We start from the raw sequence: 25,553 nt of genomic DNA, 5'->3' as shown, positions 1-25,553 counted from the left end.
AGGAGCGGTCGGGGCTCTGCAGAAGCGAACCCAGGAGTGGATTCAGCCCGCAGAAGCGGACATGGCTGAGTTTAGTTGAGACCGCACGTGAGACGGAAATTGGCCATTTTTCTCCCATTTTTATTTGGTTTGGGTTATTTTGGAGAGCTTCAAGGGGAGATATTCTTCAAGTATCACAAGGTAAGTTGTTCCCACTCATTATAAGTTAAAGACATGATTTAGATACAGATTAAAGTATGGAAATTAGTAGAAATTTGGGGTTTTGGTGCAAAAACCTAGAATCTTGTATATTTGGATTTTGACTACGAATTTGGGCATGAAATTGGAAACAAATTATATATTTAAGTTCATGGGGTTATGGATAAAGTTTATCTTCGAAAAAATTTCGGAATCCGGGCACGTGGGCCCAAGGGTGATTTTTATTGACTTTTCGATCGGAGTTAGAAATTGTTATGAATTGGATTATAATGAGTATTCAAGCGTATATTAATGGGTTTGCATAATTATTGGCTAGTTTTGGAGCGTTGTGCATAGGTTTGAGTCGTCGGAAGGGCTTGGGAGCCAATTATGGAACTTCAGAGTGAGGTAAGTCTCCTTTCTAACCTTGTAAGAGGGAATTAACCCCATAGGTGAACTAAATTATTATGTAGTCCGTACGTAGTTACTAGCTATGCCTATTTCTGGGTAGTTTTAGGCTTACATCATGCCTTGTTAATATTGTTGTTGATTTATATTTATTGTTTGCCTTGAGAAGAAGCGAGATTGAGTTAGCTTATTAAATATTTTTGAAAGGAGTCGAAATTGAGGAAAAGTTGCAAACTTAAAAGTTTTCATTTGAAATTTGTAATTTAAAAAGAATTGAGGAATACCTTAATAACTTAAGAAGTGTAACTGCTACACGTATGATCCGCGAGCGGAGTAATTCCTTAAACTTATATTTGACCGCGTCGCAAGTATGATTCGCGAGCGTAGAAATCACTTAAACTTATATTTGACCGCGTCGCAAGTATGATTCGCGAGCAGGGTCTTTCCTTCAACTACTCTCATGGGAGCGGGCCGATCGCCTCGACAGGTTAATAGATGCATATATGGTTCTCCCATTCGACCCTCTAGCAGTGCACAATTTACTTTTATATTGGATCGGGCCGTACAACTCGGTATTTATATATATATATATATATGGAATCATGCGTGACATTTGGGCTAGAAGACAGTGCATCTGGGTTTTTTTCTCTGGTTTGAATTATGACAACTCCCTTAATGAAATTCACTATATCTATATATATGCTCCGGTTGCGGGGGGAACTTGCTAGCTGAGAGCTTGAGTAAAATTATAAAGAGGGGAATTGTATCACGTATTTTATCATTATTTATTTTATATATTTACTCTGTTTTATGTTTATTCACTTCATTACTGTACCCGACATTGGGCCACTAGTAAATGTCGAAGTCAACCCCTCATCGCTACTTCTTCGAGGTTAGACTGATTACTTACTGGGTACGTGTTGTTTTCGTACTCATACTACACTTGCTGTGCATTTTAGTTGTACAAGCACATACATCTCTAGTAGCCTAATGGGCGCAACGACATGGTTGATACAGAGACTTAGGTGAGCTGCATCTCTCGAGACAACCCGCAGCCAGCAGAGTCTCTTTCAGAGTATTGTATTATCTTTTCTGTCCAATTTGTTTTCCGAACCGTTATTGTATTGTATTTTATCTCCTAGAAATTGCTCATGCACTAGTGACACCAGGTTCTGGGATGTATATGAGATTATTTTCAGTATTGAAAATTTGTTAAAGACATCATTATTTACTCGGTGAAGTTCATTATTTATTGTTTAATGTAAGGAAAAAAATGACTTCAGAAATGCTAAAATGAGAATTTAATTAACTTCTTGGTGTTGGCTTGCCTGACAATGATGTCCGTCCGCATCGCAACCCTTAATAAATTTTGGGTCGTGACAACAAGCCTTTTGGGAAGACCTTAATTGCGGAAACACATGTCGTCATTAAATATGCCAGGCTATGCGAAAATCGTGGATTATTGCAATCAAAATTAAATACTCTCTCAGTTCACTTTTACTTGGTACATTTGGACTTTTCACACCTCTTAAGAAAGAATAAATAAAGTACATAATTTACCATGATACCCATATTAATTGATGCATATTTTATTGAATTTGAGAAAATGATTTGAAATGAGTAATAAATAATGTGGGTATAACACGAAAAAAAGTTTATCTTCTCTTGATATGCGTAAAGTGATAAGTAAAAAGTAAAATCTATTTTTAGTATACATGTCAAGTAAAAGTGCACGGAGGGAGTATTATGTTGAGATAAAATTAGCTTATAGGAGGAAGCGAAAACATCTGGATTAGGCCGTGAGAATTTCTAAAGCATAATAATAAATTTTTGTTTGACAACTATAAAGCATAAATATTGTGATGTGAAAATCAATGTGTATAGAGCGCTTGGATTTAAGAATTTCCAATCGGCATACTGTAATGTCTCTAATGGGTAAAGGTTGTGGTTTAACAGAAAATGAAATATCTTGGTCAATCGGTGGGATAAGTTTGCGTTGGCTAATTGAGAGTTATTTATAGCACTTAATTTTTTAAAAATTAAATATTAAATTGTTTAGAGGAGTATTTAAGTAACTTCACTTTAAAATTTATATACTTGTAATATAATATAGATATAGATTATTATAATAACACATATATAGTGTAATAGATTTTGAGATATAGTCAACCATTTATTTCATTTCATTATTAAGATAGTTTAATTACTTAGAAGTACTGTGAGATATATATATATATATATATATATATATATATATATATATATATATATAAATAAAGCAAATATATGAAACCATTTCTGCTAGAAGAGAATTTTGCTGTTAATTGTACGGTAGTAGTGCATATGGAAAACTGTAGTTACTGGTTATGTCTTCTTATACTATATTCTTTCGTGTTACTGTTAATTGCAGAGAAAGTGGTGGTTAATCTCTGTTGGAAACCAAGAAAAATCCAACATCATTTCTTGAAGCAAGGGATTAAGGGTCCTAATTAAATACCATTTCCTCTTGGGTAATCTCAAAGAAATTGCAAGTTTCAAACCTTCAACTCAGTTCTTTCCTTTTTCCCATGACATTCTTCCTAGAGTTTTCTCCTTCTATCATCATTGGAAGAAAATCTATGGTAAGTTCACATTCTATGCACTTAGGTTATAAAAAAATATTTACACAATTCAGTCATTTATTAGATAATTACAAGTATTTCTATTGATAAGTACGAGTTTTAGTTAGTACAACAACAATAATAACAACATACGAGTATATTTTTATAATAGGGTATAAGAAACGTAGTATGTATGTAGAGCTTACCCTACCTTGAGAAGGACGAGCTTTAATTAGTTAGTAATATGATAAAAATGACAACTAATTACCTGCTAAAATAAATTAGAATTCATTTATAATGATTTTTTTTACAGTTTAATTGTATATAACTTAAATCCATTTGTTATAAGGTATGAAACTACATGTATTTGATAGTGAAAAAATATTTGCACTTTAATTTCAGCATATAAAACTTTAAATCCATTTGCATTAACTGTGATTGTATCATTTATATTAGCCTCTTGAAGGAGCTATATTCTGTTTATTACATATAGGGGCAGATCCAGTGCATTAGTTACGAGTTTTCGTAAATTCAGTAACTTTTGTCTAGATTTTATATTTGTATTGAAAAAGTCATTAAATGTATAAGAATATTTAGCTTGGAACGCAATCCACTAATCCAGTTATTATTGTATATTAACTTGAGATTTATGTAGGAATCAATAAACTTAAAATCCTGAATCCACACGCTAATTAATGTCTTGCGATTGTAATTAATTGCAGGTGCAGTATTTCTTGTGTGGTTTGGCCCAACAGCTCCTGTCACCATATCTGATCCAGCTCTTATTAGAGATATCATCATACTAAAATCAGACTGCTTTGAGAAAACTGAAACACCTTCATTTGTCAAGAAGCTTGAAGGCGATGGTTTGTAGAATCTCAAAGGACAAAAATGGGCTTACCACAGAAAGATATTAACTCAAATATTTTACACACAAAATCTTAAGGCAAGTTAGTGAATACATATACAGTTTTTGTCGTCTCTTTCTTTTTGAAATGAGTTTAACTTTTATACACAAACATCTTTGTACTATTCTGAAGTATGACTAGTTTACAAGGGTGGTAAAAATTCATCATTTTATTACTGTGACGACCCGGCCAGTCTTCTTAAGAATTTACGCCCCGATTTCCAATTAACCGCTTTCCCCAAGTTTATTTCTGCTAATGTGATTGGCCGGGATGTTCGGTTTTCAGTTTCGGGGAATTTTGGGACAATTAGTCCCTAAATAAGAGCTTAAGTGTTGGAAAGTTGACCGTAGTCGGAACAGTGTGAAGACGGCCTCGGAACAGAAATCCGATGGTTCCGTTAGCTCCGTTGGGTGATTTTGGGGTTAGGTGCGTGTTCGGATTGTGTTTTGGAGGTCCGTAGCTAATTTAGGCTTGAAATGCCGAAAGTTGAAATTTTGGAAGTTTCCAGTTCGATAGTGAGATTTTGATCCGAGGGTCGGAATGGAACTTTGAGAGTTGCAGCAGTTCCGTTATGTCATTTGGGATGTGCGTGCAAAGTTTCAGGTCATTCGGACGAGGTTTGGTAAACTTTTTGATCGAAAATGTGTTTTTAGAGTTTTTGGAATTTTTAAGCTTGAATTCGATGAAAAGTAGATGTTTTGATGTTGTTTTGAGCGTTTCGAGGATTGGAACGAGTTTGAATGATGTTTTAGGATTGGTTGACAGTTTTGATTGAGGTCGCGGGGGCATCGGGTGTGTTTCGGATGCTCAACGGATCATTTTGAGTTGTTAAAAAGTTGCAGAAATTGCAGGTTCAACTGTTGCAGACTTTTCCTCATCGCGATCGCGAAGGCTTAGGCGAGGCTGGGGGAATTTTGCCTTTCGCGTTCGCGTGAAAGGGGATGCGAACGCGTAGTTATGAGGAAGGTTGAATCGCGAACGTGTGGGATAAGCCGCGTTCGCGAAGAAGGAATAAGGCAGCAGAGGTTTGCTCAATCGTTTCTCTACGCGGTCGCGTGGAGTCAACCGCAATCGCGTAGGTTGAGGGAGTTAAAACATCGCGTTCGCGGACGGGGTTCCGTTTTCGCATAGAGTAATATGAGGCGCGTGCCATTTTGTTCTTCGCGATCGCGACTGGCTTTATGCGATCGCGATTAAGGAAATCCCTGGGCAGAATTTAAAATCCAAAATCGAGGGTTTAGACCGTAATTCATATTTTGGACTTGGGAGCTCGGGAGATTTGCGATTTTTGAGGGATTTTCACCTGGGCAATTTGGGTAAATGATTCTTACTCGGTTTGGACTAATTTCCATGAATCTACACTTGAATCCATCTTTTAATTTCAGAATTTTGGTAGAAATTGGGAGAAAAGTTCTTAGACCAAGAGATTGAATTTTGATTGGATATTTGACATCGGATTGGGATAATTTTGATATGCTTAGACTCGTGAGAGTGAGAGGATTCTGAAAATATAAATTTTACCCGATTTCGAGACGTGGGCCCGAGGGGCGTTTTGGTTATTTTTTCTAATTTCGCGTATTAGCTAAGAATTTCTTCGTAGTATCAGTTACTTGAAGTGTTATTTACATTATGCAATTGAATTGAATAGATTTGGGCCATTTGGAGTCGAGTACTTGTGGCAAGAGCGTGGTTTCAGGTTGATTTTGAGCCGGTTCGAGGTAAGTGGCTTGTCTAACCTTGTGTGAGGGACCTTCCCCTTAGGATTGATATATTTGGTAATTGAAATGTCTTGTACGTGAGGTGACGAGTGCGTACTTGTGCTAATTGTTGGAAATCCGATTTTCTTTAAGTAGTTACTAGTATGTTTCCTTTCCTGTTTCTATTACTTACACTATTAAGCCTGTTGTTAGCTTAAGAAAACATGTCTAAGTGACTTAATTGCTTCATTTGGTTTAATCTGCCTTACTTGAATTATGTGCAGCATGCTAGGCTAGAATCACTTATTGCCTTAATATGAATTTTGCTATTTCTGTTCATCTTCCTACTGATGCTGTGTATTTATTTTGGGACTACGGATGTGGGATTTCGACAGCTCCCCCTTGTCTGTTTACTTTGGGACTACAGGTTAGATTTTCGGTAGATCCCCCTGCACATTTACTTTGGGACTATGGGTTAGATTCTCGGTCCCTCTGCACATTTACTTTGGGACTACGGGTTAAATTCCCGGTAGATCCCCCTGCACAGTTACTTTGGGACTATGGGTTAGATTCCCGGTAGATCCCCCTGCACAGTTATATGGAACTACGGGAATGCACCCGGTAGATTCCCCAAGTACTGGGTATTTACATTTGGGACTACGCATCGGGATTCCCCGCGCATTGATAGTTGGACTACGGGACGGGATTCCGGGAGATTATTCGGACATATATATGATGGACTACGGGATGGTATCCCGAGAGATCCACTGGATAGTTGTATGATGGACTACGGGACGGTATCCCGGGAGATCCACTGGACAGTTGTATGATGGACTATGGGACGGTATCCCGGGAGATCCACTGGACAGTTGTAATTGGGACTACAGGACGGTATCCTGGAAGGTGCCCCGGTTGTTATCTCTATGTTGAGCTGTATTTCTTTCCGTGGCTTGCTTTGTCTCTGTTCTAGTTGTTGTTGTTCTATCAATTCTATGTTATTTCTTACCGTTGCACTTATTTATACTGTTTTATTCCACACTGTTAACCCTTATATTGTATTTAACCTAAGTAGGGCCCTAACCTTTCTCGTCACTACCCCACCGAGGTTAGGCTTGGCACTTACTGAGTACCGCTATGGTGTACTTATGCCTCTTCTGCGCATGTTTTTCATGTGCAGATCCAGGTGCATCTACTTAGGCCTACCATCCTTGAGGGAGGAGACTACTTAGAGACTTTGAGGTATATCTGCCGCGTCTGCAGACCGAAGAGTCCCTTTCTATTCCGGCCTTTTAGTATTTAGCCCTTCTGTACTTTCTGTTCTTATTAGACAAATTTCGGAGTTAGAGCTATGTAGTATTTCTCTTTTTCTTAGCTTGTGATTCATGGGTTTTCGGGTCTTGGATTTGGATATTGGTTTTGAGATTTATATATGGTGTATGCCGAGCGCCACATTTAAACATTGTTACTACTTTATTTCTGTTTTAAATTGTTTACTTTCGCAAATTTTGGTTTTTCTTCCGCAAATTAGGCTTACCTAGTCGTAGAGACTAAGTGTCGTCATGACGGTTCACGGAGGGCGAACCGGGGTCGTGACAAATTGGTATCAGAGCCCTAGGTCCATAAGAGTCATGGATCACAAGCCGGTTTATTAGAGTCTCGTTGATCGGTACGGAAATGTCTGTACTTATCTACGAGAGGCTATGTAAATGTTAGGAAAATTCCCCTTCATTTGATTTCCTTGTGGTGCGATATTTTTGACATCACAATTCTAAACTTCTATCTTCTATTCTCTCACAGATGGTGAAGACACGTGCTACTCGAGATGATCAGGCACCCGCGCCCCCTACTGCCGCCGCCAGAGGCCGAGGCCGGGGTAGAGGCCGAGGACGCGCATGTGGTACAGCCATAGAACTTATGCGAGCTGTCGCCGAGGTACCACCAACAGTTCCAACCGGAGTCCAGGCACCTGATACGCCTACTGCTACTACCACTCCAGCTCTTCAGGAGACTTTGGCACAGTTCATAAGCATGTACACCACTTTGGCTCAGACAGGGTTGCTTCCCCTTGAAGCAGCTACATCTCAGGCCGGGAGAGGACCACAGACTCCCGTCGCCCACACTCCTGAGCAGCGAGTGCATGTTGAGCAGGTCTCTGAGATTATTCTTGTACCGCATGCAGTGCCAGCTCAGCCCGAGGATAGGGTAGCTGCTTCCGAGGATGAGCAGTTGAGGCTTGAGAGGTTCAAGAAGTACAAGACTCCTGTATTTAGTGGTCTAGCATCGGAGGATGCTCTAGGATTCCTTGATGAGTGTTACGGCATTCTCCGTATCATGGGCATCTCAGGATCGAGCGGGGTTTCTTTCACTACCTTCCAGCTTCGAGGAACCGCCTATGAGTGGTGGCGCACCTATGAGTTAGACAGTCCAGATGAGGCTACTTCACTGACTTGGGATCAGTTTTCAGATCTGTTCCTGAGGGAGTATGTTCCTAAGAGCCTTAGGGATGCATGGCGCGCAGAGTTTGAGCATTTGAGCTAGGGTGCTATGACTGTTTCAGAGTATGTTGTCAGTTTGGCTAGGCATGCACCAGCTTTGGTTTCTACTGTTCATGAGAGAGTTCGCCGATTTATTGAGGGCCTTATTCCAAGCATCAAATCTAGCATGGCTCGTGAGTTGGAGATGGATATTTCTTATCAGCAGGTGGTGAGCATTGCTAGGAGGATTGAGGGTATGCATGCTAGGGAGAAAGAGGAGAGGGAGGCCAAGAGGTCTCGAGAGTCGGGCCATTATTCTGGTGCCCGTACCCCAGCTGCAGGTCGTCATGATGGGGGTTATATGAGTCGCCCTGTTCATTCAGCTCTTCCAGCAGCTAGTGGTATTCCAGCTCCTCCTAGACCTCAGGAACCTTATTATGCAACTCCGGTTTCTAGCGCGCCTCCTGCGCTGGGTGCTTTCAGAGGTCAGTCCAGCAAACCTGGCCCTAGCCAGTCACAGCCACCATGTCCTCCCAGAGCTTATTTTGAGTATGGTGACACACGCCATATGGTGAAGGATTGCCCCAGACTTAGGAGGGGTGCACCTCCACAGACTTCTCAGCCACAACGTGCCCCGCAGAGTTTTCAAGCTATGGTTACAGCTCCAGTTGCTACCCCACCTGCTCAGCCAGCCAGAGGTGGAGGTCGGGGAGGTAGAGGTCGCCCTAGAGGGGGAGGCCATGCAAGATACTATACCCTTCCTGCCCGTACCGAGGCTGTTGCCTTCGATTCTGTCATCACAAGTATTATATTGGTTTGCCACATAGATACATCGGTTCTATTCGATCCAGGCTCTACTTACTTTTATGTCTTTTCTTATTTTGCTCCACATTTGGGTGTATCTCGGGAATCTTTGAGTTCCCCTATTTATGTTTCTACTCATGTGGGAGATTCTCTCATTGTGGACCGTGTTTATCAGTCGTGTTTGGTTGCTCTTAGTGGTTTTGAGACCAGAGCCGATTTATTATTACTCAGTATGATTGACTTCAATATTATCTTGGTCATGGACTGGTTGTCTCCCCATTATGCTATTCTTGATTGTCACGCCAAAACCGCGACGATGGTAATGCCAGGTGTACCACGTGTTGAGTGGAGAGGTACCTTAGATTACACTCCCAATAGAGTTATTTCATTCCTTAAGGCTCAGCGTATGGTTGAAAAGGGGTGTGACGCGTATCTGTGAACACCTAATTTTGACCGTATTTGAATTTTTTCCCACTTATCTCTCCAATACCTCACTTCTCACCCATCTTTCCCACTTTCCCTTGTCCCCTCCACTGGTCCTCCCCACTCTCTTTTATTTCCTCGCATCCATCCCCTTTGTTCCCCACTTCTTGTCCCCCACTTTGTTCTCCACTCAAAATCCCACATCCCCACTCCATTCCACTCATAATTCCACTAAGCCAATTCCCATTTTCCTCCACTCAAAACCCATGTTCTCCACTCCAAATGGGAGGAACAAAAAATTACCAATTTTCTTCTCTATAAAGAGACAACAAAGACTTAGTAAAAGGGGGAGGGGGGGAAAGAAAAACAATAATTCAAGTAAGAAGAAACGAGAGGAGAAGTTCAAAATATAGAGACGAAAAAAGGGATGACTTCTTCTTACGGAGACAGAGGGTATACACTCGATATACGGTCAGTATATATTCTATATACACTAGAGATACTCTCGATATACACTGGATATACAGAGGCAGCCAACGAAAAGAGGGTCTTCTTCCTCCTAAAATTCTACATCTAGAGCTTAACATCCACCATGAAAGATCCATGAGAGCTCATCTTTTCCGCCTGAAAAACACCCCATAAAGCACCCCAAAGTCCTAGCCAAAACCCAACTAAAATACAATGAAATTCTAGCGTGTAATCACAGTCGAAAAACCCATGTGAAACGTCACTGCTTCAGCAGCATACCCGCCAGATCTCTCACCAGTTTCGTCTGCACTGTCGTCGTTTCCCATCTCTCGTCCATTGCTGCTTCAACCTGAAGCTAGCTCCTAAACCACCCTTTAACGCCACGAAACAACCCCAAGGTCTTTGAAAATCCAAGTCGTCGTTGAGGCGGTCGCCATCTGAGGTTCCGTCGATGAGATCGACAATGTTTGGTTATAGTTCTAATGATTTGTTGTATAGGTTGGAGGAGTATTGTTATCGTCATATCAAATAAGTACTTTGCTTTGCAATACTACAGGTTCTCTTCCTTTTGTTTATTTTATCTCATATTCATTTTACTTGTTTGGTGAAAGATCTTGATTATATTTTGCTTCTCGGTATTGGTTTTGTTCATGTAATTCGCATGGTATGGGTGTTTTATCTTTTATTTTATGTGTATGGTAGCTTTTAGGAGTGGACGAAATACTCCTAGCTAGGTTGAACAAACATAAAAGGGACTATCTCATGACTGCCATTCATGTTCGTACAGTTTTAGCACTAGTCAATAATTTTTACACTATAAGACTTCCTCGTTGAATGGATTTAACTATTTGTGTTAAGTTAGGAAATGAGTTCTTCTTTTTGGTTGAGTAATAGTAAGTACTACTGTTAGTGAATTATCTTTTTTCTAGTTTTAATCCTTTGTCCATTGTGGTAAATAAATCATCTTTGAAGGAAGTGTATAATTCATTTTACAAGGGGCAATTTTCACAGAGCTGTAGTACAAAGTTGGCTCGAGAATAAAAAGTATATTTTGCAGCCTTGTTTTGTGATTTAATCACTCTTTAATTTACTGTTGTTCTTGATATGTGTATATAAGTAATATAGAGTAAATAATGTTTTTAGTTTGCTTTAGGCACGTTAATTATATAATTATCATGGCTACTAAAATTCGGGAGTACATTTCATGTGGCCCGGTTCTAATTTCCAATAACGTTATATAAAATGTGTCGTGAACCATGGGTGCATTTTATGTAGCGTGGTTTACGATGTATTTTAAATAACTTTGAATTTTTTCCGGAAATATTAAAAGCGGCTAAAATATTAGTAGTATTTTTTGCTTTTTTTTTTTTTTGCTTTTTGCTTTTTTGCTTTTAGTACCAATTATGGGCCTGTATGATCCATTTTCACGTTAGGACCATTTTGAAAGATCACTAAATGAAAAAAAGTATTAGAATAAGATTTTAATTTAATCCCAACAATTCATCTCATATATTTTGTTTTAGTAGCCTCTTTGTTAATTAGTTTCACATTGAGACTTTGGTACAAAAGCATCTGCACTATGTTGATCCGTACTTGTTCATTATATTGTAGTAATTCATACGTGGGGATGTATATTTGTATGATCTCAAGAAAAAGAAAAGGAAAATAGTCATACTTAATTACTTACCTAATTGATACCACTACTACTACTGCTTGTAATTCAAAATAAGAAAAAGAAGATTAACGCAATATAAGGTTGATTAGTCATGAATATCGTTGGTTGATTTGTCCCTGTGGTTATCTAATTTAGGAATAATAATAATTCAAGAACATCGTAGTTTGCTTTAGGCTCGATTTAGACTAGTATTGTGATTATGTATACGTTCTCGTAACATAATTGCGATTTAAATTCTAAAAAGTAACTCGAGGGATGCGTTCGCGCAACTTCAACCAAACCTTTCTTAATATAAATAAACCAAGCGTTATTAATTGTGGACACGTTTGCGTGACATGATTTTTTGACGCGCCAAAAGAAAAGAGTATACGTACGCGTAACTCAATTCTTTAATTACAAACAAATCAAGTGATTAAAAGCGGTAAAAGGTAAATGCACATAGGTTTTAAAATAAATAATTAGGCAATTTTAGCCAAGTATAAATCATTAATAGACCGTGCTAGAACCACGGAACTCGGGAATGCCTAACACCTTCTCTCGGGTTAACAGAATTTCTTACCCGAATTTCTGTGTTCGTAGACTATTAAATAAGAGTCAACTTCCTCGATTCGGGATTTTAACCGGTTGTGAGCACGTGATTTTTGCCCTATATATGAATAATTCCCAAAATTCCAACAAAATAATTTTTCCTTATTTGTACAATTTTTTGTGCATTTTGGTATCATTTTCTGATAATGGTTGCATTTTATTTGTGCATGTTAATTCATATAAAACACAAAAATATGCATTTGCATTTAGGATATAATTTTATATTTTTAGGACCGATTAGGGGTTAGTTTGTTTTAGAACCGAACATGAAAAATTACAAAATAGCTCACTTTCGCATTTTAATTGTTTTAACCGTAAATTTGGCGTAAAATAGGGTATTTTAATAATTTTAGAATTTAATTAGTCTAGTCTTGAAATATATTAGAACTTTATTTTAATTGTTACGATTTTATAAAATCAGAAAAAATAAGTACAAAATACAAATTGGATAAAAGAAATAAAAGAGAAAGAAAAATAGAGTGTGAAAGGGGTGGACTTTCAAAAGACCTCTGGGCCATTTTTTTAATCCAATGCCCTTAGCCCAATACCCGTTTCCACCGGCCAAACAACCCAGGCCCAATCCCTTACCCGGTCTTCCTCCCAGTCGATGAAACGACGTCGTTTCCCCAGCCCTCAGTCACGACCGTTGGATCTCATCAATCCAACGGTCCGGATCAAACTAGGATGTTTGGTATATAAGTGTCCGAAACGCCCCCCACCCCATTCGTATCGTCTCCTTCACCCTCACAAACCCTAATCCACGCCGCCCCCAAATCCCTCGCCGGCGGTGAACGTCAACTACACCAACGGTCACCCAATTAAAACCATCAACTCCCCTCGTCCACCTCTTTCCAGTCCTGTATTTGCTTTTCCTCGAATCCGGCCAGAACTCGTCGAATATCGATTTTAATTTTCCGGCCAGTTCGCAAGTTTGTCCAAACCCGTCCAAAATCATACCACACTATCCCCAGACTTCCCTCAACCCAAATCCATGACTATTTTCCTTCGAATCCCGGTGAAGTAGCTCGGATTTCAAATCTGAAAATTTTGGTCAAAATCCTAACACAAAATCTTGCGATTTTGGACTGTACTATCCTTAACCATGTGTTTATGGTGAAAACACATGGTTAGAGATGTTACGAGTCAAAAATCTGGAAAGATTCGGATGATAGCAATCGGCTTGAATTTCTCGTGCTTCAGTGAGCTTTCTTGTTTCCTTTTTACTTGCATAATTACAGTTTTTGATTTCATTAAGGTGTTCTGTTAATTTTACAATTTTATTTTGTGTGCATTAGTATAGTTTAAATTTTCTTTGTTCCTTGATCAAGTAAAGTATCTTAGCATTTGTGATTTAGATTGAGGCATGTGTCGTTTATTAGTTAATCATAATTTCAATTGTTAATTAGTTTGGATTCAGTACCATTTTTTTCTTTCCCATTAATATTGACTGATCCTGTTTCTTTAAGTTGTTTGGGTTTGGTTATTTGAACAATTAGGATTGTTTAGTTCAATTGATTAATGCCTGACTTCTAATTAAGCAGTCCTGGTTAACTTTGAATTAATTCAGAGGATTGGTTAGCTGCTGAGAATATAGGTAGAATCAGTGATTTGGAGAAGCTTTCAGGGGTAGTTTAGGCATGGAAAACGGCAGTTTCTTTGGGAATAGTAATTTCAAAATAGGGGAAAGGGTAGTATAGGTAGTTTAGGGGTAGAAGAGCATCCTAGGGCCTTCTAGAAGGGTATTTTAGTGTAGATTTCCGCCAGCTTAGGATATTAGCCTGGGAAATAAGTCAAGAAATGAGGGACTAAACTGAAAATAGGGGAGGGACCATAAAGAAAACCAAAAATCTGATGAACCCTTTTGGGATCACCTATAAAAAGGCATGAAGTGCCTTGAGGGAGGGGATTGAATTTTCATCCCAAAAAGAATTCCACTAAACATGTTCTTCAGTTTCCTAGATCTGAAATTCTATTAGCAGAATTACAACAGTTTTCCTGGTTTAATTTCGAGTGGTTTTGAAAATCAAACAAGTCAAATTGGGAATCATTTATCTAGGATCTTAAATGGTTGGTATGTTTGAATGTGTTTTGGGTTGATTCATTGAGTTTGCCCTGCATTACAACTCATTTCTGCTGAACTGTTGAATCTGGGTGGGCTGAAATGCTCCTTCACTGACTATGACTGGGTTATTACCTTAGTTTCTGAGCTGCTGAACTGTTACTGCTGCTAATCTCCTCTTTTCTATTTACATTCCAATTTCCAGGTACATTTTCAAAATCCCCTTGATGTAATCACAATTTGGGATGAAATGCAATCATCTTGGTCAATCTGTGTTCGTTGGATGTATATAGATGTAATCAGTTGATTGATAAATGACTATATGTATTTGATTCGTTTGGATTGAGTTGTATTAAGGTTTATTAATTCAGACCATTTCTAGACTGTTCAGACTATGCATTCCATGTTTATGTAATTGTAGCTTTCAGTTTTGCTTAAGCTCCACAGTCTGCTGAAGTTAAATTTGCAAAGTTACAATTAATTTTGAGTTCAATACACGTGATTGGTTTCAATTTTGGTTTTAATCTGAATTGTATATTCAATAGCTTCGTACTGGGCCAGTGTTCATTTGGGCCTGGGCGTATTAATAGGCAGCCCAGATCTGTTTTGGTTAGGTGATAACTTGAATTGGGCCTAGGTGCATTAAAACTTAGGCAATTAGTTAAACTAAAAGGTGCCCCCAAGGGCTCGATCCCCGGGCTTTAGAAATGCCTATCTTTAGTTTAAAACTTTGACCTGCATTAGGCCTAATGCCTGGAGCTGTAAGATTTTTGAGCTCGCATCATATGAAACTACATGATTTGGGCCTTATGGGCTCAAGACCCATTTCTCTGCATTCCCCTTGGATATTTGAACTTGGATTCGAAAAGTATGACCTTAACCCATCAGGATTTTTAGGGACAAATTAAGTAGATAACAGTATAATTATTTAAATGACTAAGTTTGGAAAGGTTGTTAGCACATTCCAGTGCCTTCCCCCAGAATAATATTATGTTAGAACTTTTAAGCGCGATTTAATTAAATTACTTCTTTAAACTCAGGTGCGCATTGATGCGACCCAAATCCAAATCTCGACGAAGTCGAAATGTGTTGATGACCATGGGTGCATTGATTGTGACGTGGTTTGAAACGTGTTTTTACGACGTCAAAATTCTTTTAAAAAATAATTATAATAAAAGCGGTTCAAAATTAAATAAAAAGCACATAAGCTAGCATGTATTAAAATTAGATAAAATCAAATACAACAGTTAAGCGACCGTGCTAGAACCACGGAACCCGGGAATGCCTAACACCTTCTCCCGGGTTAACAGAATTCCTTACCCGGATTTCTGGTTCGCGGACTATTAAAAGAGTCATATTTTTCATCGGTTCGGGATTCAACCGGTGACTTGGGACGCCACTAATATCCCAAGTGGTGACTCTGAATAATTAATAATTAAATCCCGTTCTGATTGTCCTTTAAATGGAAAAACTCCTTTACGCCCTTGCGGGGGTGTAGGTGGTAAAAAATGAGGTGTGACAGCTCTGGAGACTCTGCTGGGGAACAAAACCAAGAATCTCTGGTTTAGGGTTCAGAATTCGAGCTTAGATAAATTGTTGTAATTTAATTGTATCTGATTTTCTACATGTTTTATGCTGAATGTGCTAAATGTTACCGCTTTGATATTATCTGAAATGTATATAAACTGTGCCGATACCCTTCTCTCTTCACCTCCGGGGATGTGCTTACTGGTTGAGACTCCCTATTCTGTTAGTGTCATACCTTGAAATAAGAAAGAGGCCGGACAAGTTACGAAGCCGGATGGCTTTTTGGTTCCCGGTAAGTTGCCCCCTCCTCGATTCGAGTTGTCCGCTCGGGTACACAGTCTAGAACACCGACTCAGGTTTTGAACATAGAATAACGTGACTTTCATGCCGGATCCCTAGTAGGAACGCTTATTTGCATCATGTTGCATTTGACTTAGGGGACTCAACACAGGGGTTGGGTCCGTCTAGGACTAGCAACCTGAAATAAAAAGACCATCCTGATACATTCTCTTGTGCGTGCATTTATTTGTTCCGAACCTGCATGTTGACCGGTTTCTGAATCTCGGGAATGTTGGAAAATTGAGAAAAAAAGAGAAAAGAGAAAAAAAAATATCAGTTAGGGAGTTAATTGATTATTTTAGAAATAAAAATCAATTACTGGCGAAACTCTGCCGAAATTTTGAAAAAAAAGGGAAATATTTTATTTTGTTTTACTAAAAAAAAACAAAGAAAAAATAGAAAAAAAGAGTCTTTTATTTTTGGAAAGTTGGTTGTTGAAAAAGAAAAGGATAAGAAAAGTTTTTGTTTTAGTTTGAAAAACATAAGTTGTTTCATTATTTGTTGAAAAAGGAAAGGAAAAAAGAGTCTTTTATTTTTAGTTTGGAAAATAGGTTATTTTATTGTCTGTGGAGAATGAAAAAAGAAAAAAAGAGTCTGTTATTTTTAGCTTGGAAAAATAGGCTGTTTTATTTGTTGAAAAGAAAAAAGAAAAAGAGAGTCTTGTTTCTAAAAATAGTTTTTATTCGCTTATGAAATGCCAAAAATAAAAATGGAAAAGAGTCATGTTTTAAAATAGTTTGGTTAATTTGCCCGAACTACACATGGTTTGATTCTCACAGGGCATGAGATACGTAGGCAACCCTCATCGGGTCCAACCTCCCCTTTACAAAAATAGCCCAAAAAATGTCAAAATTTTTATTTTCGTCGTAAATAAGTTGGGTGATGCCGTTTTGTCAAAAATAGCCAAATGTTCCCAAACGGAACGCCGGAAGGCTGACTTTGCAAAACGGCCATCTTGGTCAATTTTTATTGTTGACCGGTTGACTCTTGCAGCCTTAAAATCTTTGTTCCCGAAGTACCGAAAGGCCGGGTTTGAGAATCGAGTCCTTCATTTTTAAAAAAATCTGAAAAAATATAGATAGTTTTTATTTTGAGTCGAATAAAAGTTTTTCTTTTGCTTAATCGCCTTAATAAATGTGCAGGATGAGCACGATGCTAAATGAACCCTTTTCAATAATGACCAAAATCCCTTTTGAGTTGCAATTATGGTGGAATGATTTAGGCAAAGAAGGGCAAGACGAAGTAAAAAAATATTTGAAAGATCTTCCGGATTTATTAGACATTCAGCCTCGGGGGGATATTATCAGGGCATTGGTCGCTTATTGGGATTCGGCACATAATGTATTTCATTTCTCGGACTTTGAGCTCACCCCAACATTGGAAGAAATAGCGGGGTATATCGGAAGTGATCAAGCTCCATTGAGGTTCAAATACTTAATTGCTCCCAGGGCCATTACCATACACCGGTTCTTGGATTCCTTGAAAATACCCCGAACAGTTCATCATCCAGATTTTGCAAAGGGTTTCTGCAGTTTCCGCTTCATATATGATAGATATGGCCACGTGGGCGGGTTCAATAATCCAGACTTTAAGCTATGCAGTAGAAGTAACCGACAAAAATGGGAGGAACACAGACGGGTGGCTTTTATGATAGCCTTTTTGGGCCTCATAATATTCCCAAGGAAAGATGGTAATATTGATTTGAAAGTAGCGGGGGTCGTCAGTACCTTGCAAACCATGGGGAAAAGCACTTTAGCACCTATGATCGTGGCTGATATCTTCCGGGCTCTCACTGCGTGCAAAGCTGGGGGCAGATTTTTTGAGGGATGTAACCTGTTGTTACAAATGTGGATGACTGAGCATTTGTGCCCTCGCTCTCAGCTATTGAGTTATGGTTCGTTCGAGAAAACTTGTATAGGAGAATTTTACACAAGAATCAAAGGGGCTAGTCTACCTGAAGGAGTCACGGCCTGGATATCATTATTTCGGAACCTCACTGCCAGCCAGATACAGTGGGTGCTTGGATGGTTTCCTGTCGAAGAAGTCATATATATGCCAGCAGCCCGGCCGCATTTTCTGTTGATGGGACTCAAAAGCATCCAGCCCTATGCACCATATCGGGTTTTGAGGCAACTCGGGAGGTATCAAGTAGTACCGAGAGATGAAGATCTGAGTACCCAAGTGGTCGAAATTAGTCCTGACGGTCGGTTCCCCGAGGAAAAGGTTCGCCAAATCTAGAGTGAGTGTCAATATTTGATGGCGAATACTTGTGTGTCTGATAGGGTTAAACGGGAAGTTGACCCAGGGTATCATGATTGGTTCAGAGGTAACGTGGCATGTGGGAGACCGGCTAAACGACCTCATCTCGAAGATTTTGCCAAGTCGTCCCAAGAGCAGTGGGACTGGTTAGCAAAGGAAGAAGGCTATCGAGTTGAGATTGGTAAACTGAAGCAGCAAGTTGAGAGTTTGAAATTCGAGAACAGTGTATAGGTTGCCGCGGATCAAGGTGAAAAGAACAGACTGGCTCGAGAAAATGAGGCGCTTAGGGCCCAAATCAGGCAATTGAGGATAACCGTCGATAAGCAACCAAGGAGCCGATCAGACGAGCAATTGATAAAAAAGCTGGAAAACGAAGTCAGGGAATGGCGGGATGAATTAGAAAAATCTGAGAATATCATGGCAGAGCTTAAAGCGCAGTGGGCTACAAGAACAGAGGAGCGTCGCCAGTACTTGAATCAATTGAAAAGGGACCATGAGAAAATTGTTGCCAATTTAAAGAGAAAAGTGGTTGCCCTTGAGGGTAAAGCGGTTAGGCAGGCTAGAGATTTTGGAATTGAAAGTGGACACTGTTACGACTTGTTGGCCCAAATGGAGGTAGAAGTGCAGCAGTTGCAAGATCAACACCTGCAGGACTCTCGAGCTTTAAAGACGTGTAGCGATCAGATAAGACGCTTGCTTATAGAAAAGAAGCAAACAAAAGACAGGATTAGAGCCATTGCTCATGCCATTTTCAGGAGATGTCGGGTTTATGAAGACATGACCTATACTACTTTTGTCTCAGCAGTAATGATTTATGTGAAGCGAACCATGAATGAATTAGAGCAGCTTGAAAGGGATTTGGATCCTAGGCTCGCGGCGAGGCCGAACGACGCCCCGCGGACACATAAGTTTGAAGCACTAGAGTATGCATAGTCCGTGTCTGTAATTTTCTACCATTTTGAGTCAGTCTTTCGTATGTCCGTTATCTTTTCAGGTCAAGTATGTCTGCAGTCTTAGAGTCTATGTTTGCTTTTAATTTGCGTCTGTTAGTTTCATTCCGAAAAGTGTTTAGTTTGTAATAGTTTGTTTTAGTAATGAAAATTGAAAATTGCAAAAAAAAATTCTTATTTCCATCCTTTATTTTTGCATTTATTTTCACGAACTACGCTTGGTCTGATTCGTGCGAGGTCACGATACGTAGGCAATCTCCATAGGATTCGACCATAATCGTAAGAAAAAGAAAAAAAAGAAGAAAAACCAAAGAAAGAGAGAGAGAAAGAAAAGAGCGGAAAAACAAAAAGAGAAAGCAAGAAATGAGCGAGAACACAAAAGAGAAAGAAATAAAAGAAAGAGAAGAGCACAAGAGAGGGATGAGGTGATGAAATTTGAAAGAAAGGTAAAAAGAAACAAGGAACGAAATGTCGGGATGACGCATGCAATCGAGCAAACGCATAATAGAAATGATTAACTGTATAAGTGCATTCATGCCAATGTGCGGTTGTCAAATCTGTTAAGACTTAATCGCTAACAAAGTGGTTGCTTAAATGTGTGAGTCCAGGCAGGTGGTTAGTTGATTGGCAATTCTGACAACTCACCCGTATAACACCCGGTCGAAAGATAAAGTAAAAATGACAGGGCAGGATTCGGAAATCAGCATCGTAGACCCTTCGAATGAAGTTGAGGTAACAGATGTGGGTGCTATGAAAGAAGAGATGAGGAAACTAAAAGCACAAATGGCTGAAATGCATCGGACATGGTCTTAGGGACATCCGGCACCACTATATCCCGCTAATCCATCTTACATCCCACCCCTGGCTCAGGCTCAGGAGCCTACTACTCCCCACGCATCTTCAGCCTTCCCCTATCATGCCCAGGGCTATGGTACCACTTCATATTCTCCCCCAGCTCCACCCCCAAAACAGAACCCTCCCCCACCCATGGTTCCCGTCTTTGTGGCACCTCCCCCAGCCCCATTACATAGATCGTCCAGTGAGCCGCTATTCCAAGCTCACGACACCCAATATTACCCTCCCGAACCCACTTTCAAAGCGCCTGAGCCATATACCTATTCTCCCCATTTTGAAATCCCGGGAGAGGTTGAGAAACCAGTTAAGAATACAGAACAGGAGGAAGTGATTTGTAAAGTCAAAAGCCTGGAGCAATCCTTCAGGAACATGCATGGTTTAGGTAACCAAGTCAGCGTTGCATACAAAGATTTGTGCCCTTTACCTGATGTTCAGTTGCCTGCGGGGTTTAAAATGCCGAAGTTTGACTTGTATGAGGGGCACGGTGACCCAGTAGCCCATCTGCGAGGTTTTTGTAGCAAAATGAGAGGTGCTGGGGGGAAGGATGAATTGGTGATAGCATATTTCGGTCAAAGCCTGAGCGGATCCGCACTAGAATGGTACACGAGACAGGACCCCGGCCGCTGGTATACATGGGATGATTTGGCACAAGCATTCATTGGCCATTTTCAATATAACCTTGAGATAGTCCCCGACCGTCTGTCATTGTTGAAACTGAAAAAGAAGCCTGGGGAAAGTTTTAGAGAGTTTGGTTTCCGCTTGAGGGAACAAGCAGCAAGGGTTGATCCTCCAATGAGGGAGAGTGAAATGGTATATTACTTCTTGCAAACATTGGAGCCTACCTATTTTGGTCATCTGGTGACATCTGTCAGAAAGTCGTTTAATGAAGTGGTAAAGATGGGAGCCATGATTGAAGAGGGATTGAAATCTAACAAGATCTTGAGCTACTCGGCATTGAAAGCAACCACTCAGTCCATACAAAGCGGTACTGGTGGTGTGCTTGGAAAGAAGAAGAAGGAAGACGTTGCTACGGTTGAAGCTAGTGCTTGGTCCAGGCCCAATAACCCTCCACCTTACTACAACCAACCCAGACCCCACTACCCAAATTACCAATATACCCCATATGGCCCACCGCAACACTACTATCCACCATCAGAACCACACTTTTCTATCCACCACACCCAGACCTACACTCAGCCTCCGGTGCACTCGCGATGGCGTGCACCGAATCCCCAAAACACACATCCACCCCCACAAAACACCTATCCACCTCCCAGGGCAAACAGACCAGGAACCAACTTCCGCCCAAACCACGCTTTTAAAAGTAAGAAGGCCCCAAACAGAAAAAAATTTACTCCGCTAGGAGAATCTTACACCGCTTTCTTCCATAGATTGAAACAGTTGGGAATGTTGACCCCAATTGAGTCCAAAGCACCAAACCCCCTTCCCAGAAACCTGGACCATTCTGTTAGCTGTGAGTATTGTTCAGGGATGCCGGGGCACGATACTGAAAAATGTTGGAGTTGAAAAACGCGATACAAGAACTCATTGATAATCGTCGTATTGAAGTACAAGCTCCAGAGGCCCCAAACATCAATCAAAATCCGTTACCAGCGCATTATGAAGCCAATATGATCGAACTGATACATAAGGGGACAGAGCCTAAAAAACCCTCGCAGGCGGTTATGGTGATTCGTTCTACGGAAGCCAAGGTCAAAGAAAAAACAGTTAGCGCAAGGCTAGTGGTTCAGCTAAAAGTAATAAAAGATAAGCCAGTGTTGGTAATGGGAAAAGGACCATTTGTTGTTGCAAAAAAGCCAGAGCTAGTCAAGTTAGTGGTACCAGGGTCATCATCTGCACCCGTGGTTGTTGTGAAAGGGGCCTACATAGAACCAGTTGTCATAAAACCGGTAGTCCAATTACTCGTGGTTGATAGCAAAGTCGTACCGTGGAAATATGACAAGGTAGTGGTGACATACAAAGGAAAGGAAATTGAGGAAGAGAGTTGTGAAGCACAAGGACTAACTCGGTCGGGATGTTGTTTTGCTCCCGAAGAGTTGAGAAAGGCTAAGGGTGCTAAAGACAATCCAGTGCTAGTCAAAAAAGCTGTGACGGAAGAAGAGGCAGAAGAGTTTCTGAAAAAGATGAAAGTGCAAGATTATTCCATTGTTGAACAATTGAGAAAAACACCGGCCCAAATCTCGTTGTTGTCGTTATTGATCCATTCTGACGAGCATTGCCGAGCTTTGATGAAGATATTGAATGAAGCTCATGTGCCCGACAAAATTTCAGTAAACCATCTGGAGACAATTGCCAACAAGATCTTTGAAGTAAACAGGGTGGCATTTTCTGATGATGAATTGCCTATGGAAGGCACAGAGCACAATAAAGCTCTCTACTTGACGGTCAAGTGTGAAAGTTCAATGGTTACTCGGGCACTGATCGATAATGGGTCAAGTGCTAATATTTGTACGTTGTCCACATTGAACAAGTTGAAGATTGATGATGATAGAATCCGCAAAAATAGCATTTGTGTTCGAGGGTTCGACGGAGGGGGAACAAACACAGTAGGGGATATTATACTCGAATTGACTATTGGCCTAGTCGATTTCACTATGGAATTTCAGGTGTTGGATGCTGCAGTGTCCTACAATCTTTTGTTGGGTCGACCATGGATCCACGCGGCCAAAGTAGTGCCTTCCACACTGCACCAAATGGTCAAGTTCGAGTGGGACAGACAAGAAATTGTATTATATGGGGAAGATCCCACATGCGCCATGAATGATGCCATTGTGCCCTTTATAGAAGCTGAAGATGATAGGGGACCATAGGTTTATCAGGTCTTCGACACGGTCCCGGTGAGCAGAGTGCCCGAGGGTAAAAGCATTCCATGTCCCAGGGTGCCAGCTGCGACCGTCATGGTAGTATCAGAAATGCTGAGTAATGGGTTCGTGCCAGGAAAAGGTCTGGGGGCTGAACTTCATGGCATTGTTCAACCTGTTTCTCTGCCCAAAAATCTGGAAACCTTCGGATTGGGGTTCAAACCAACACCGTCAGATGTTAGAAGGGCTCGTAAATTGAAAAAGAAAGATTGGGTTCTTCCCAAACCGATTCCACGCTTGTCCAGGTCCTTCGTCAGGTCGGGTAGCAAGAAGCAGTCATTGGCAAAGGTGTAAGGTTCACTGATTGGGGCAGAGGGGAACTTGGATAAGGTGTTCGAGAGAGTATTTGCTGAAGTAAACATGGTTGAGGCCGGGGAAGGGTCAAGCGGAGCAGATATACAGTACATCGGACCACATGCTAACATCAACAATTGGGAAGCTACTCCTCTTCCAATTCGGAGGGAGTCGTGGTAGTGGGTTTTGTTTTCCTTTTGTCACCTGGATTATTCCAGGGTTTGTAATCCAGTTGCTATGTTCCGTCCGTTTGGATGAGTTAAAACCTTGTTATCTTTACATTCAATGAAATGCAATTTTCTTCGTTCCTAATTTTGTTTCCATTTTTCTTTTCTTTTGTACAGTTCTTTTTATGCTGATATCAATGATATGACATGCATGAGGAATCTTCGGCCCAGTTTTAAAAGCCAATCTAGCTCGGAAGTAATAATACAAGAAATCGAGTGTGATGATGGGGTGGATTGTAACAACGATGAAGCTTATGAGGAAATTAGTAAAGAATTAAGTCATTCTGAAGAAAAACCCAAACCGAACCTAAATGACACAGAAGCAGTTAATCTAGGGGACCCAGACAATGTGCGGGAAACTAAAGTAAGTGTTCATCTGGAGCCACAACTCAAGGAGGAGATAATTAAAGTATTGCATGAGTACAAGGATGTTTTTGCATGGTCATATGATGATATGTCAGGTCTAAGCACTGACTTGGTGGTCCACAAATTGCCCACTGATCCGGCATTCCCTCCTGTCAAGTAGAAGTTGAGGAAATTCAAAACGGACATAAGTGTGAAGATCAAAGAGGAAGTTACCAAGCAGTTCGATGCGAAAGTCATTCGGGTCACCCGGTATCCCGCCTGGTTAGCCAATGTTATGCCTGTGCCGAAGAAGGATGGCAAGACCAGGGTGTGTGTTGACTATTGGGATCTTAACAAGGCAAGCCCAAAAGATAATTTCCCATTGCCGAACATCCATATTTTGATTAATAATTGTGCCAAGCATGAGATTGGTTCTTTCGTGGATTGTTATGCGGGTTATCATCAGATTTTAATGGACGAGGAAGATGCAGAAAAGACGGCATTCATCACTCCGTGGCGAACGTACTGCTATCGTGTCATGCCATTTGGTTTGAAAAACGCTGGGGCAACTTATATGAGGTCCATGACAACAATATTCCATGATATGATACATAAGGAAATCGAGGTATACGTGGATGATGTGATCGTGAAGTCTAGATAGCAGTCCGACCATGTCAGAGATTTGAGAAAGTTCTTTCAAAGGCTTCGCAGGTACAATCTTAAGCTCAATTCTGCAAAGTGTGCTTTCGGGGTGCCATCTGGGAAGTTGTTGGGGTTTATAGTCAGCCGGCGGGGTATTGAATTAGACTTGTCAAAAATCAAAGCTATTCAGGAATTGCCACCTCCAAGAAATAAAACTGAGGTGATGAGTTTGTTAGGTAGATTGAATTATATCAGTAGGTTCATTGCTCAGCTCACGACAACTTGTGAGCCGATTTTCAAATTGTTGAAGAAAGACGCTACGATCAAATGGACTGATGAATGTCAGGAGGTTTTTGATAAGATAAAGGGGTATTTGTCGAACCCACCCGTGTTGGTCCCGCCAGAACCAGGGAGGCCTTTGATCCTATATCTGACGGTTTTGGATAATTCATTCGGCTGTGTACTGGGGCAGCATGATGTCACGGGTAGAAAGGAGCAAGCTATCTATTATCTCAGCAAGAAGTTCACATCTTACGAGGTTAAGTATACTCATCTGGAGAGGACATGTTGTGCCCTAACTTGGGTGGCACAGAAATTGAAACATTATTTGTCATCCTACAGCACCTACCTCATATCTCGCTTGGACCCGTTGAAGTATATTTTTCAGAAGCCCATGCCCACAGGGAGGCTTGCAAAGTGGCAGATCCTGCTCACAGAGTTCGACATTATCTATGTGACACGGACTGCGATGAAAGCACAGGCACTAGCCGATCATTTGGCTGAGAACCCCGTCGATGAAGATTATGAACCTTTGAAAACTTATTTCCCTAATGAAGAGGTGATGCACATTGATGAATTAGAACAAGCCGAGAAGCCGGGATGGAAACTTTTCTTTGATGGGTCTGCAAATATGAAAGGCGTGGGAATAGGAGCAGTACTTATTTCTGAAACA

The 25,553-nt window shown here is 40.4% G+C and overlaps 1 pseudogene; it reads left to right on the top strand.

Moving 5' to 3' along the window:
• The first annotated feature begins 2,928 nt into the window (after window positions 1-2,928).
• The window catches only part of LOC138871953 (cytochrome P450 734A1-like), a 59,174-nt pseudogene continuing 36,549 nt past the window's right edge, over window positions 2,929-25,553 (top strand).

The sequence above is a fragment of the Nicotiana sylvestris genome, chromosome 6 (assembly GCF_000393655.2).
Source record: "Nicotiana sylvestris chromosome 6, ASM39365v2, whole genome shotgun sequence".
In the NCBI taxonomy this organism is placed as follows: domain Eukaryota; kingdom Viridiplantae; phylum Streptophyta; class Magnoliopsida; order Solanales; family Solanaceae; genus Nicotiana; species Nicotiana sylvestris.
This window is presented reverse-complemented; position numbering and strand designations above follow the sequence as displayed.